Source organism: Pseudorca crassidens, chromosome 6, assembly GCF_039906515.1.
Source record: "Pseudorca crassidens isolate mPseCra1 chromosome 6, mPseCra1.hap1, whole genome shotgun sequence".
Lineage (NCBI taxonomy): Eukaryota > Metazoa > Chordata > Mammalia > Artiodactyla > Delphinidae > Pseudorca > Pseudorca crassidens.
The window spans coordinates 11,081,106-11,096,210 of record NC_090301.1 but is presented as its reverse complement, the minus strand read 5'-3'; positions in this window follow the sequence as shown (position 1 = coordinate 11,096,210).

Here is a 15,105-nt window from a genome sequence, read left to right as displayed (position 1 = left end):
AGCTAGTATGTGATGCTGTTCATCGGTGAGCAGACTTTCATCCTGGCCTGAACCATAAAAGCCCCTTAGAGAATGATTATCCATGCTCTTTTTGCCATCTGGCTGGTTGGAATGGATATGATCCCCAAGGAAGTTTGCCAGGTAAAATAGAGGATACCCAGTTAATTTTGAATTTCAGATAAGCAACACACTTTTTTAAGCATTATTATGTCTCATGCAATATTTGGAGCATACTTATACTAAAAGTATTATGTGCGCTTTATCTGATATTCAAAATTAATGGGGTGTCCTGTATTTTCATTGGCTAAATCTGGCAATTGTATCCTGAAGGCAGTCTTGGCAGCCACAAGTAGAAGAAGATACAGTCAAAAGATGGAAAAGGCCTGGGTCCCTGAATCAAATGCATCTCTGAATCTAAGCCTACATGACAACTGCACAGGAGGGCTACCTAGATTTTAGGACTTCCAACCTCCAGAACTGTAAGAGAAAAAGTTTGTGCTTTAAGCCAGGAAGGCGGTGGTAATTTGTTACTGTGACCACAGTAAGAAAATACATAGTCTAATACTTTGGAATTACTGAACCTCTTTTCATCTCTTTTTTTTTTCCTTTTTCTTCTTCTTTGTGTACCCCATAGACACAAAGAATGTCAGAAATGGAAAGGACATTGGAGATAATCAAAATCAATTTGCTTGTTTTCAGAGGAGGGAACCGAGGACAAAATCACCATTTAATCCACTTGCATAGTAACTCTCAGCATTTTTTCCCTAGATGCTATCTACATCTATCTACTCTCTTATATTTCTCTTCCTCTTTCTTCTCCTCATCTAATTATCTCCCTCTTCCCAATTCTTTCTAGTCTTCCTATTTCCAGCCCCCTTCCTTTTCTCCATCAGTTATCCAAACTCCATCCATCCAGCTTTCCATCCTTCTATCCATCAATCCATCCATCCATCCATCCATCCAACATTCTCTTCCCTGCTTTGTTCATTATTCCAAACAAACACTTTTCAAATTCATGAATCCCTGCTTCCCCCAAATACTTAGTCATTTTGATGTGTTACTAGTTATAGATCCATCTGAGTAAAGAAACTTCCTTTTTAAAAACGCAGTATCTTTACTTTGGTTGTTGAGTTTTCATAGGTAAGAAACATCTGGGGCACTTGTTAAGATGCCAATATTTTGGAGACACTCAATTTTGTACACATGTATTTGTATACTGTTTAAGTACTTCATATATTTGTATATTGTTTAAATACAGAAGGTCCATGACTTAATGATGGTTGACTTGAGATTTTTCGACTTTACAATGGTGCGATACACATTCAGTGGAGACTGTACTTCGAATGGAATTTTGGTCTTTTCCTGGGCTAGTGAAATGTGTGGTACAGTCCTCTCTCGTGATGCTGGGCAGTGGCAGTGAGTCTCAGCTCCCCACCAGCCATGCGATCATGGGGGGAAACAACCAACACACTTACAGCCTTTCTGGACCCAGACTACCAATTTGCTTTTCACTTTCAGTACTTTCAGTATTGCATAAACTGCATGAGATATTCAACACTTTATTATAAAATAGGCTTTGTGTTGGACAACTTTGCCCACCTCTAGGCTAATGTAAGTGTTCTGAGCACGTTTAAGGTAGGCAAGGCTAAGTTAGGATGTTTGGTAGGTTAGGTGTATTAAAAGAATTTTTGACTTCTGATATTTTCAAATGAGTTTATTGGGACATAACCCCACCATAAGTTGAGGAAGATCTGTACTTTGAAAAGCACTTTGCAGAGGCTACATTTTTCAAAGACTCTGGGATTTCACAGATCACTTTTGAAAAAGGTGTGTGTTGCGGGGAGGGGTGGGAGGGGATAAGTTGGGAGATTGGGATTGACATATACACACTACTATATATAAAATAGATAATAAGGTAATAAGAACCTGCTGTACAGCACAGGGAACTCTGCTCAATACTCTGTAATGGTCTATGTGGGAAAAGAGTCTAAAAAAATTGAGAGTGGATATATGTATTATATATGAATATACATTCAGATGTACAGCATAGTGAATCAGTTATACATACACGTATATGTATAACATTCACTATGCTAACACAACATTGTAAATCAACTATACTCCAAAAAAATTTTTAGAAAAAGGTGTGGGAGATGCACAGTGAAGGGAGGTTGATGAACGGAGTTACCAATCCATTGTTTTTCAAAGCAAAGTCATTAAAAGCAACGAGCAAATACACCATCATTTCATTAAAGAAAGGCTATTTTCACATCTTAAGCATGGGAAGAACAATTTCAGAATAATGGGAAATTCATCTTAAGAAGCATAGGAAGTAAAGTTATGTTGATACCTAAATGTCTTTTTTTAAAAAAGGAATATATTAAAGAATTTAGATAGATAAAAATAAATAGCTACATGACAGTTTATCTTACTTTATTTTAGTGTACTTTGTTTTATACAAGCTTGTCAATTTGCACATCTATATTTTGTGTGGTGTGAAATGAAGTGACAATATCCTACTTCTTCTTGGATTTAACCTTTATCGGTTATTGTTGAAAATCTGTTCTCACATGCAAATATTGACAGAAATAAACACAACTTTCTTAAGGTTATTTTACTCAATCTAAAATGTTTGGGATAAATATAAAGAAGGGACCTCGTGGTGCCAACCATTTCTCCCGGCTTTCTCACTCTCAGTGACAGAACCTGCCCTGGTTGGTGATTTTCCTGATTGAGAAGGAAAGAGCCAGAGGCTTCAGGGCTCTGCCCTTCCTGGTAGCACTTCCTTGCAGGGCTGGCCCCACCGGGAGCTGAGTGAGAGCATCTGGGTCCAGATGAGAGGAGTCTGGACTGGGGAAAACGTCATCCCTCACAGATACCACAGCTCAGACTACTGTCTGGGAGCCAACTTTTTTCTTCATCACCTTTGGAAAGGTGATGAAAACTTGCTGGTCAATGGTTTTCCAAAGCACATCAGAATCACCTGTATAGCTTTAGAAGCATAGAGTTACTTGGTCCCACTTGAAACCTATGGGATCAGAATTTCTGGGAGTGATGTCTTGGTGTATACACACACACACACACACACACACGCACACACACACACACGCACACACATATAAAACCGCACAAGTGATCTGATGCCCACCCTCATTAAGAAACTTGCTATGCATTACTGATTCTCACCCATGGACGCCCATTCTACTTATTTGGGGAGCAATTCCTGGGCCCTACCCCAGGCTACGTATACCAGAATATCTGATAGAGGAGGGACAGCCTGGGCATTAGTCATCTTTAAAAACTTTGCAGATGATTCTAGTGTGTAACCAAGGTTGAGAATTTCAGGAAAAAAATTGTTTGTATCCATATAATTTTGCATACCATTGCAGGAGTCCACTATTAGGGAATCTTGCCGTTGACGCTTTGGAGCCAAGAGTCAGCCCCTCCTTGGCGTGACTTTGTAAATCTCATGGGCTTTCTTGGGAAGCAGAGGCAGGGTAAGCTTGTAATAGTAGCTAATGCTCCCGAGTTCCTGGCCTTGCTCTGGGGGTTTACATGTATTGCTGTGTCTCACGAGGATACCAGCAAGTTGGCACCATTATTCTCCTGACTTTCCAGGAGGAGGAATGGAAGTGAACTCGGTTGCCTGGATTCATGCAGCTGGGTCTTGACGCAGCCTAGCTCAGCATCCGTCCGCTTTGCCAGAATGCTGTGCAGGAGGAAGCCGTTTGGCTGGGAAAGGGTTTGGAGGCAGATTATTAAGGAGGGCAGCTAATGTAGAGGCTTGTGACAGGCTGGCAGCTGGAGTGAGTCCAGAAAGACCCTTGCAAATGGCAGACGCTGAAGGAAGAGAACACTGAGAACATCCCTGGTGGGAAGGAGAATTGGTGAGTGAAGGGAGCTGAGACAGCTGAAAACAAACGTCCTTGTCCTGTTTCAACAACTTCCCAGAGCTTTGTATCCAGAGAAGGGAAGGGAAACTGCTCCTCGTGTGAGGCGTGTAAACTGTAAACTGCTCTTCAGTGGTGAGCTTTTCCTATCCCCATGTGGTGCCCAAAGGAAAGACATTTGAATTGAAGGTACAGCATGAGGTTTGTGGTCTCTAGAACGAGGGACATAACAGTCCCTTTCCTTTGCGCTACTCAGACCACACCAAGAGGATGAGCCATACTTTGAAAAGAAGAAGAAGAGAAAAATGTTTTCAGAGGGCAGGGTCATCATGAAGAGGGGAATGGAGAGTGGTGTGAGGAAGCAGTGGGGTTGCACGGTGGTCACGTACGGCCAGCTTCTGCTGGACTTTCCTATGGAAGACGACTTCGATTTGCTGGGTCCAGTCTCAAGGGCTGGTGGTGGACACCGGCTGAGAATTTATCCTATTAGAAGAAAGTTCACCCTAACTGCCCCAAGAAATGTATTTTTTATTACCAGAAGGAACCAAGATAGGCTGTACAACGACTAGGGAGGGGGGGGTACCTGTCAATGTCTTTGCAACTGACCTTCTGTTGTTCTGGGATGATTCCCCATCCTCATTCAATGACTGAACAGGGCTTATTGTCCTTGGGCTAGGCACGAGGGATACAATGGTTCACACACACACTAGGAAAGCAGGGGGGGAAGAGAAATAGACAGCTTCACTCTTACACTTATGATCACTTGCTCCCAAAACCTAGAATTGGAATTCAGATTATTTAGCACTGTGTTTCCTACTATATTTTAGACCTATCATCTCTCTCTCTCTCTCTCTCTCTCTCTCTCTCTCTCTCTCTCCCCCTGGCTTTGTTCAAATGCTTTATATTTTTCCTCTTCCTCTTTGTCTGCTTTTCTTTTTTCTTTATTTTTTTAACATCTTTATTGGAGTATAATTGCTTTACAATGGTGTGTTAGTTTCTGCTGTATAACAAAGTGAATCAGCTATACATATACATATATCCCCATATCTCTTCCCTCTTGCGTCTCCCTCCCACCCTCCCTATCCCACCCCTCTAGGTAGTCACAAAGCACCGAACTGATCTCCCTGTGCTATATGGCTGCTTCCCACTAGCTATCAATTTTACATTTGGTAGTGTATATATGTCCATTCCACTCTCTCACTTTGTCCCAGTTTACCCTTCCCCCTCCTCGTGTCCTCAAGTCCATTCGCTACATCTGCATCTTTATTCCTGTCCTGCCCCTAGGTTCTTCAGAACCATTTTTTTTTTTTTAGATTCCATATATATGTGTTAGCATACGGTATTTGTTTTCCTCTTTCTGACTTACTTCACTCTGTATGACAGACTCTAGGTCCTTCCACCTCACTACAAATAACTCAATTTCGTTTCTTTTTATGGCTGAGTAATATTCCACTGTATAAATGTGCCACATCTTCTTTATCCATTCATCTGTCGATGGACACTTAGGTTGCTTCCATGTCCTGGCTATTGTGAATAGAGCTGCAATGAACATTGTGGTACATGACTCTTTTTGAATTATGGTTTTCTCAGGGTATATGCCTAGTAGTGGGATTGCTGGGTCGTATGGTAGTTCTATTTTTAGTTTTTTAAGGAACCTCCGTACTGTTCACCATAGTGGCTGTATCAATTTTCTTTGTCTTCTTTTTTTTGTTTTTGTTTTTTGCGGTACGCAGGCCTCTCACTGTTGTGGCCTCTCCCGTTGCGGAGCACAGGCTCCGGACGCGCAGGCTCAGTGGCCATGGCTCACGGGCCCAGCCGCTCCGCGGCATGTGGGATCTTCCCGGACCAGGGCACGAACCCGTGTCCCCTGCATCGGCAGGTGGACTCTCAACCACTGCGCCACCAGGGAAGCCCCTCTTTTCCTCCTCTTTAACCATCTGTCTTAGTTATTCTTTTTCTCTTTTGTCCACCATTCTTCCCTTTACCTCCTTCATATCCCCCATTAATAAACAGGTGGAATTATTACATTTATTAAACAATATCTAAGTACTATACTTACATAGATATATACCTAAATATCAGTTCATTGTTTCAGTATTCCTGGTTATATTAGAAGAGTCAAATGAATGTAGTCTGCAAATATTTAAGTATGACACACAACTTTAATTAGGTTCATGAAGTATTTTAATAAAAGAGACAATAAGTTCCTTCTCTCCTCCAAACCAGTTCTCAAACGTGAACTTCCTCCCTTCACCTTGAGCATGGGAAGTACTGAGCAGTTTACAACAGAAGATTTATCACGCATTGTATATTTTGTTCCCTGATAGTGAATAGCTTTCTTGTTCTGCTCTGGATTATCAGATACAAAACATTTATAGAACAATAGCCTGAGCAAGACAGCCAGCCCTGAAAGCTAAATTCACTTTATTGTTTCAGAAGTGGTGGTTTCCATTGTGAAGAAACACAGTTTGAATTTTTATTCTTTTCACCTCTGTAGGTTTAAGTCATGGGTGAATTCTGAGAACAAGCAATTCAAACAGTTCTGCTTTAGCATGAAAGTGAAGAGCATGTAACAACATATTTTAGGAACTTTGCCCTGGAAAGTACTAAAAAAATAGATCACTCTAGGCTATTGCTAGGTATTAAGTAGCACCTTCCTGCTCCAAGAGAGGAGTAAGTCAAGGTGTTAGAGGAATCGGGGCAGCAGGGGTGTGGGCTGCAGCAAAACACAGCCCTACCCCTTATAAAACACTTAACTAGCACATCTGGTTAGAGAGCGATGTGGTCCAATGTCTTAACATGTTATTGGCCCTAGTTTCTAATGGCATCTTTTGTCCAGATAACTTTCTACTTCTAAAAAGAAATAAAAAGAAAAAAAGAAATCAGATCCTTGTTGGAGTGATGTTTTCCCTGGCTTTATGCCCAGTTAGATACTATCATAGATGCTTTTCTTTTCCTTCCTGAGATGTTGCCCATTTTTTACTCATCGTATCTGGGGGAAAAGATATGACCAGTTGCCAAACTGCCAAACAGATCTGTCAGTTGTTAGGGGATGAGGAACCAAGCTTTGGTGTGTGTGCCAGGTACTGTACTAGGTGGTTTACACTCATGATCTCCCTTACGTCTCACGGTAGTTTTCCCAGGGAGGGGTTATCATTATACCCACGGGATGCTGAGAAGGTCAGGAAATTGCCCACATTCCCATAGGATGCGGTAGCTGAGTAGGGCTTCAAACTCCCATCTTTCTGACTCTGTCTCCAAACTTTCTATCATAGCTGAGAACATAGCCCAAGACTGGGTTTAAGCACTTCTTTCTCCATTCTTTTTTACAGACCGCTAGGGTGGCAAGGTCCTCTGAGAAACCTGAGGTAGAAAGATGCCTGGGAAATGTAGTCTCGGGTTTCTCAGCTCCAGCTTGCAGTAAGTCCTCATACCACCAATACAAGGGGATTGGAATTTCTTGAGTTGAGGAATATTTTCCCATCGTCTGCCTAATTTAGCAGGAGTTCCATTTCCCCTTGATGCACTTGCTGGAGCCAATATCCAATTCTTGCCATAGATGACATCTTTGGCTATTGGTGATACCCATGAATTCCCTTCTTCCCTCACAAACTTTCAAATCGCAACAACTGCAGCAAAAAATGTGCCCATTATTGTAATGAAACCATCCCTTGTGCAGATGAGAATACATTCAACTTCCCCCCAAAGCAGAGACTCCAAATGTTATCACATGCAGCATTCACCTCTGGGTGTCAGTCTTTCCCCCTTTAGTTTAACCACAGTATTGGTTGCTATACTATAACATGTGGGGAAAACTAAGCCCCATGTAGAACAGTAGAAAAAAAGGAGAGAAAAGATAAAAATACGACATAAAATGGAGAGAAAGAATATGTTAGCTACAACAATGTACCTTTTTTGCAACTGATCATGAGTATTTGTTACTTGTATCTTTCTTACTCCTCTGCCCGTTCTATGTTGCCTTTGTCTTCAGCCAGCCCCTCATCAGGTTAGGGTTCTTTATTGAGTGGGTAACCCAAACCTTCAATCCTGAAGGGTATGAATCATGGAGGTTCTTGTTATATTGGTTCTCATGGTCTTCCATGGATTTTTACCACTTGACGTGGCATGAAGTGGGGTCCCCATAGAATTTCTTGGTTTGAGGAATATTTTCCCATTGCCTGCCTAATTTAGCAGGAGTTCCATTTCTCCTTGATAACTGATCTAATCTCCCCAGTAAATGTGGTCACCCTCCTTTCTTACCTGTTTATCCAGGAACACAGGAATCTGAAATGGCCAAAGGGCAGCTCTTAGCTATGGGAACATGGTTGTGTCTAATGGAACAATTTTGTCCCAGGAATTCAGACATCTAAATCAGCAAAACCACACTTGAAAAGATGATAATCAAACTTTTATGAGTGAATTAGTAGGTGGAATATTAAGAGATGCCACTCTAATTTCCAACCTTTGGATTCCAGAACAATGGATTCTAGCTATGGGAAAATCAGTACCCAGTATGTCTGCTGGTTCAGGGCAAATAACCACATCAGGGGCAAACACCACAATCTCACCAAGTACTGCTTTCCACCTGGCCCTGGAACTAAGTGCTCTGTAGGCCAGTGGCTTCCAGGTGGTCAGGTTATGGTAAGAAGAGCTGAGAACTCTTTGACCACCTTAATTCTTTTCTTTTTTAAAAAGGGAAATAATAGTCAACTTATTTGTTTATTTATTTATTTATTTTTAATTTTTTTCTGGCTGCGCCACGCAGCCTGCAGAATCTTAGTTCCCCGACCAGAGATTGAACCCAGGCCCACGGCAGTGAAAGCGCGAGTCCTAACCACTGGACCGCCAGGGAATTCTGACCGCCTTAATTCTTGAGCATCTACATGGTGCTGTGCTCAGTAGCAACATTGTTTGAATATCGTGATGATGCATGTCTTAGTCTGTTTGTGCTACTGTAACAAAATACCACAGACTGGGCAGCTTATAAACAACAGAAATGTATTCCTTACGGAGCTGGAGGGTGGAAGTGTGAGACTAGAGTGCCAACATGGTTGAGTGAGGGCCCCCTTCCAGCTTTTTGCTGTGTCCTCACATGGGAGGAGGGGCTAGGGAGCTCTCTCTCTGACTTCCTTTTAAAGGACATTAATCTCACTCGTAAGGGCTCACTCTCATGACCTAATCACCTCCCAAAGTTTCCACCTCTTAATACCATCACACTTGGCATTAGGATTTCAACAGATGCATTTTGGGAGGACACACATATTCAACCTACAGCAATGCATGAGGCAGACGGTGTGGCAGGAGGGAGCGTGGTAGGCAGAGAGGGAGAATTCTTATCCAGCATCAGGGTCTTTTTCACTGAGGGCAAGTTTCTGTCCTCTCCATCCTACCAGTAAGAGAAAAGAGAACTGAGTGAGCCAAGATGTCAGCTCTGCCAAAGTGGCCAAGTAAGAGTTTCGGAAACAAAAGGACTTATCAGCTGATTAAATATGAGAAAAAAGAGAACAGGAAGTCTCTGCAAAGGAGATGGTTTGGGACAAGGATGCTGTTACGTAGGCTGTGTTGGAGATGGCAATGTGGGACTAAAACATGAGAGAGAGAGAAATAGATCAGAAATGCAGGAGGAAGCAAAAGAAGCTTCGAGAAGGAAGCGTCAATGGGGTCAGAGAAAGAGAAGTGAGAGACAAAAGATGTGGAGCCCCACCTATAGCAGATCAGCTGAGATAGTCAGCTATACCTTCCCAGAATTACCCACAATTATTGCTACACTGAGATGCTGGGAAGGAGATTTAAGTCCTGGGAAAAAAGATAACAACAGCAATGACAGCAAGAATAATAGCACCATAAAAAAAGAAAAGAAAAGAATAATAGCACCATAAAAAAAATAATAATAACACCATAAAAAAAAGAATAATAGCACCATAAAAAAAAGAAGAATAGCACCATAGGTCTCACAAGTTTTTATTTTCAAAAGTGTTTTTGTATATATTCCCATGGAAAACAAAACAAAATAAGAGCAGTTTGATTCTCTTTCTGTTTTAAAGTATTACTTTTTAGCAACCGTGTATTCAATTCAATAGGCGCATGTGAAGTCAAAATCTTAGTTGAGAGGTAGCCGCGCTCTCACGGTCATGGAGTCTGTTAGCCACTGTACCATGAGCCCTGCAGGAACAGTGGCTCTTGAGTTGACACAGACTCATCTCGGGAAAGCAGTATTATAAGCAGTTCTTTATTCACGATAAAAGTGCTACATTCGTAAAAAAGAGAGGCAGGAGAAAATATAATTTTAGTGTTTTTTTAAATAAAAATTTTAGACTAGAAGGCAAGCAAAAGAGTTGGTCAAATAAAAGAACTACTTATAAAGGCCAGAAACAGGGAGAAGGAATCTCAAACTATCGTATCCTCTCAGAACCTCAGTTTCTCATCTGTAAAATGGGCATCGTCCTTACTTCATAGAGGTTTTGTGAAGATTAAATCAGGTAATAATTTGCGTGATACACTTAACCCAGTGCCTGGCATAAAATAGGTACTCAGTAAATGTTAACTATTATTGTTGCCATTGCTAACATATTTGCATGTCATTAGCATGGCTATTCAAATTACACGTTTTGACTTCTTATAGCTATGCCGCCTAAAATTATCATTATTTTATTATACATTCAAAAATTATGTTTTTTTGTCACTCTCAAATATATTAAATTATGATTAAGAATACCGCAGTGACACATAAGGAAAGTTAAATGCAATAGAAAACAACAACAACAAAATCTACCTCACCAATCTTGAATATGCTCTCAAAACAAAAAGAACACTTTCCAATTACAAAACCTCAACAAATAAATACAAAATTGTAAAAAGATAAAAGAAATAAGAATCTGTCTTCTGGACTGTTTTGGTATATCCAGGGAATGACTCTCAAGACAAGTTTCGTGAAGACAGGAGAAAGGTGTATTCTCGGCACACACCTTACCCTCTGGTTGGACCCTGGCTCTGAAATTTGAAAGGAAACAAGCGAAACCGCTCATCTATAACATATGTACACTGCTGCCCCCTGCTGCCAATGGGTTGCTTAGCCGCTAAATAACCATAACAGGATTGTAAAAAATCCCTCAAAGTGATATTTTATTTTGAACAGATGGTTAGATATATCGCGCATGTAAGTATTCCAGAGTTAGATAATTCAGTTATAGAGGCAGATAGCTGCAGCATGAGGTTTAAAAACGTTTAGGTGCCTACCAATTTAAAGAGGTACACAGTGCACTTCATTGAATCTCTGCAAGAGTCCCATGAGGCGGGTACTATTACTATCCCCACTGTAAGTGAAAAAACTGGGGTTTGAAAAGCTACTCAGCTAATAAGTGGCAGAACTACCATTCAGTCTTCAAAATCCTCTGGCTCCTGTTTGCATCCTTTCTAGGCCACGAAGTCTCCCTGAAGAGAACAGTGTCACCAACTATGTTCAACGAAAGTGTGACTCTTGGCAAGTCTAACTGAACCGTGTGGCATGCTATCTTGCCCCACTTTCTTCTGCATTGAAAAGGAGCTTGCACGCAAATGCACTGCAGTGGAGAATGCACCACGTAGGGAGGTTTAGAGGGGTCAAGGCTTTTGTGTGAGCTAGGCTGTAAGGACCAACACTCCCCTGGGCATGAGTGGAGGACTGCAGGCAGTCTGGACAGCCCACTAAGCCCTGCCAGGGACCATGAGTTGGGAGGAAACCTGGCCCATGCTCATCTTGGGTCTGCCAGCTGTGGGAGTGCCCCTTTAAGCCTGGCCTTAGAGGCTCAGGACCGGTGAAGAGATACCTTTATAAACCTCCAAGCCAGAGGTGACACCTTGTTATAATTTGTCCAAAGGCATGGCTTTTGCTGGCGCTGGCACTAAATAAAGCTCTGCTGGATGTGTTTACCTGCTTGCCAATAATTCCCAAGACTAACAGAGGCCTTTTTCTCAGGCAGGCAGAGGGCAGCAGCAAACTGACTGTAAACCAGTCCCACCCCCGAACGCCCAGCACCACTCTCACCAGCATATTTAGAAAATGACCCTTTCATCTGGGTAAAGAGAGGAAGAATGGAGAGAGTTCCTTATGGTGAGAGGTGGGGTGGTGAGAGAGGAGCGTCTTTGGAGATTCGGTAGCCAAGAAGAATAATACCAAGCTTCCCTGAAATGACACTGGAATCCTACAAGCAAGGAGCTTTCACGAATCACAGAGATGGGTGGAAATTGGGTAGAAATGGCCTCTCGATGCAGACTGGAGAGAGCCCCCCAGCTTCTCCTGGTCAATCTGGTGATTTTAGATAACTGAAAGTTTGCAGGGCCCCTTAGTGATGCGTGGAAATTAACAAAGAGCTAGAGAGACTTCTAGGTCCCCTGGCCTAGAGGAGGAAATACAAAGGTGATATGCAGTGGGCGGTCCAGCTGGGGCCCAAAGCGGGACATAGTTACATCTCGGCAATTGGCTTCATCAGGGTGGCAGGGGGCACACTGACAAGCAGGGGGAGGGTTATAAAGGCAACTAGGAGCCCAGGACCAGGGATAACCAACACTGAGAATTTCAGGCCTTTTCTCCATCAATCCATAAAATGTGGCTATTGTGCAAGACCCCTCACTAGTTTAGAATAAACTCCATTGGAGGAAGAAAAAACAACAGCTCCGAAGGTAACATTGTTTTAAACATGAAATGATTGAGGAATTACTGGGGTCACATGAATTTACCTGAGAGTGTCCAGATGCAGCCTTCTGAATGGGGGCTTAAGGCAGGAATTGCCTGGTAGGAATAATTCAGAGTCTGTGTTGTGAAACCTTTCCTTACCACACACTGTTGTATTGAATTGAATTGAGCCTGTGGAGAAGGTGATTCTAGCCTGGTAAGATTTCAGAACAGAGGAAGTGGGAGGCTTATCAGGTGGAAAGAATGACAAGAATAAAAGCTCAGAGCATGAATAAGCTAGTCGTGGTACGCTGAAGCTGCGTGGAATGAAAGAGAGTGATTTACAAGTGAGTAACCAAGGGTTGGAAGGACAACTGACTTTCTTAAAGGTAGGTCATTGATGTGAAGGCCAGGGTTGGAACTTCTATCTTCCAACTAGTAATCCACTGTTGTTCACCTTTCCACATTTATTCTCTTCTAAAAACACAGACAGCACAAAATCATGGAATCGTAGCATCCTAAGGGAAATCAGACCTCTCTTATCTAGCCCTGTCCCTCAGCTAATTTAGCACTGTGTTCTACAATAATTCTGGCAGCTGGACAAACTGCCTCAGCTAGAACACTTCCCGTGCTGGGAAATTCTCAGTACTTTTGGACACATTACTGGACCCACTGGCACAAAATTCTTTATATTGAGCTGAAATCTGCCTTTGCGCATCTGGCTCTTTTAGCCCTACCCTCCACGTGCACTTAATCAGCTCATTCCTCTTCCAAATGCATCCTCCAGATTCTTGAGCATCAAGCATTAATGGAGGACCTACTATGTGCCAGACATGGAAGGTAGCATCATGCCCACCGCAGGTCTCCTTGTTCATGTTCCGGACATTCTCAGGTCCTTTAACATCTGTTGTTCATTGTTCTGTTCAGTGCAAGCCTGGACTATCTCCAGACTTGTTAAGGTATAGAACCCTCTCCATGCTGCTATTGAATCCCCACCAGCCATTTCTTTAAGAAGACAAATCTATTTGGGTCTACAGAGAAAGTAGTTACGTCTTAAGAAACGTAAGCTAGTTTTAAAATTTATACCAACTATACTAATACTAATTAACATAAGTCGTAAGGTACACCTGTTGTTAACTATCATACAAAGGACTCCAAGTTGAATGTAAGTGATTATCAGAATAATTGTCGACCCAAATGATCAGGTCCAATAAGAACACTATGGACACACCCTTTCCCCAGTTTGAAACATTGTAGGATAATAAATGCTTATTGTTAGCATTACCATCCTTGATACTTAAGGAGTGTTTTTGATTGAGCCAGACTCAGCGAGAACAGCTCTATTATTCGATACTGTGATCATTCCTATCTTTCCGGTGATGAAACTGGAGCTATAGAGTTTACAGACCTTGCCCAAGAGCACACGGCTGGTAGACGGCAGAGCCAGGCTTCCAGTCAGGCAGTCTGCTCTAAGGAATTACGAGTGGCAAATCTATGTCAATCAGCCCTGCTGGTGCGATCTGCGTGTCTCACTAGTAGCCTTTCTGTGAATGTAAATGTGGTCTCACCTAGAGACGTGCCCCCTCTCCAAAAACGCAATAGTTTCAAACCCACCTGAAGTCTGATTCTTTCTATGAATGAGTCCCCTGAAATAGTTTTTCAGAATTAGATCCCTTGTACTTGGAACATGCCTGGGACTCATAGGTCCTCAACACATACTGATTGAATGATTCAGTCAGTAGACCTTGGCCCACCAGTTTTCTGGTCCCAGGTAAGGTCAGAGGCTTTGTGAGCCCTTCAGTGGGATGGAGGCAGGATGGGAAGAAAATAAAAAGGGATGTGTCATCAGTGTGTCTCTGCCCTGGTGCACCTCCTTGCTTGGGGGCTTGCTGGGGCAGGTAACTGGAACCCCTCCTGCACCACCCGTCCTTTGTCAGTGCTGAATCTGGATCCCCCAGACCGCCTCCCGCCTCCCTCCCGTCATCCTTCTCCCCCTGCTTCTCTCCCTCTCCCATGCGTAGGGATCCTCTTCTCTCCCCATCTTCCCTCCCAGGAGCCTTCTTCTCCTACCCTAGTCTGATGCCCATTGGTCTCTCTCAGTGCACTGGAGCACCTGAAACACAAGTATGCAAAGAATTCCAGTCTCTTCCCATGTTGTTTCTGGGTCTTCTTCACATCATCTGAGCAACCAGTTTACTGTCCCTGACAATCAGGGAAGACTGTTCAGAATACACAAAGGGCCTAATTGCAGGGAGAGGGTATCCAATTTCAATCAAGCCTGGCCAAGCCAATGGAACCTATTACACTAGTGCAGTGGCTTTCAAACTTCATCATTCATCAGCATCACCAGGAAAACTTATCCAAACATGAATTGCTGAGCCTCACTACCAGCACTTCTGATTCTGTAGGCGGTGTGAGGTAGGGCAGGAATTTGCATTTCTAGCGAGTTCCCAGGTAATGCTACTGCTGCTGGTCTGGGGACACACTGTGAGAACTGAAGTTCAGCATGGCTTCCATGCATTGGACTGAAGTGATTTGGGTGAATAACATTAATGCTAACTTTTC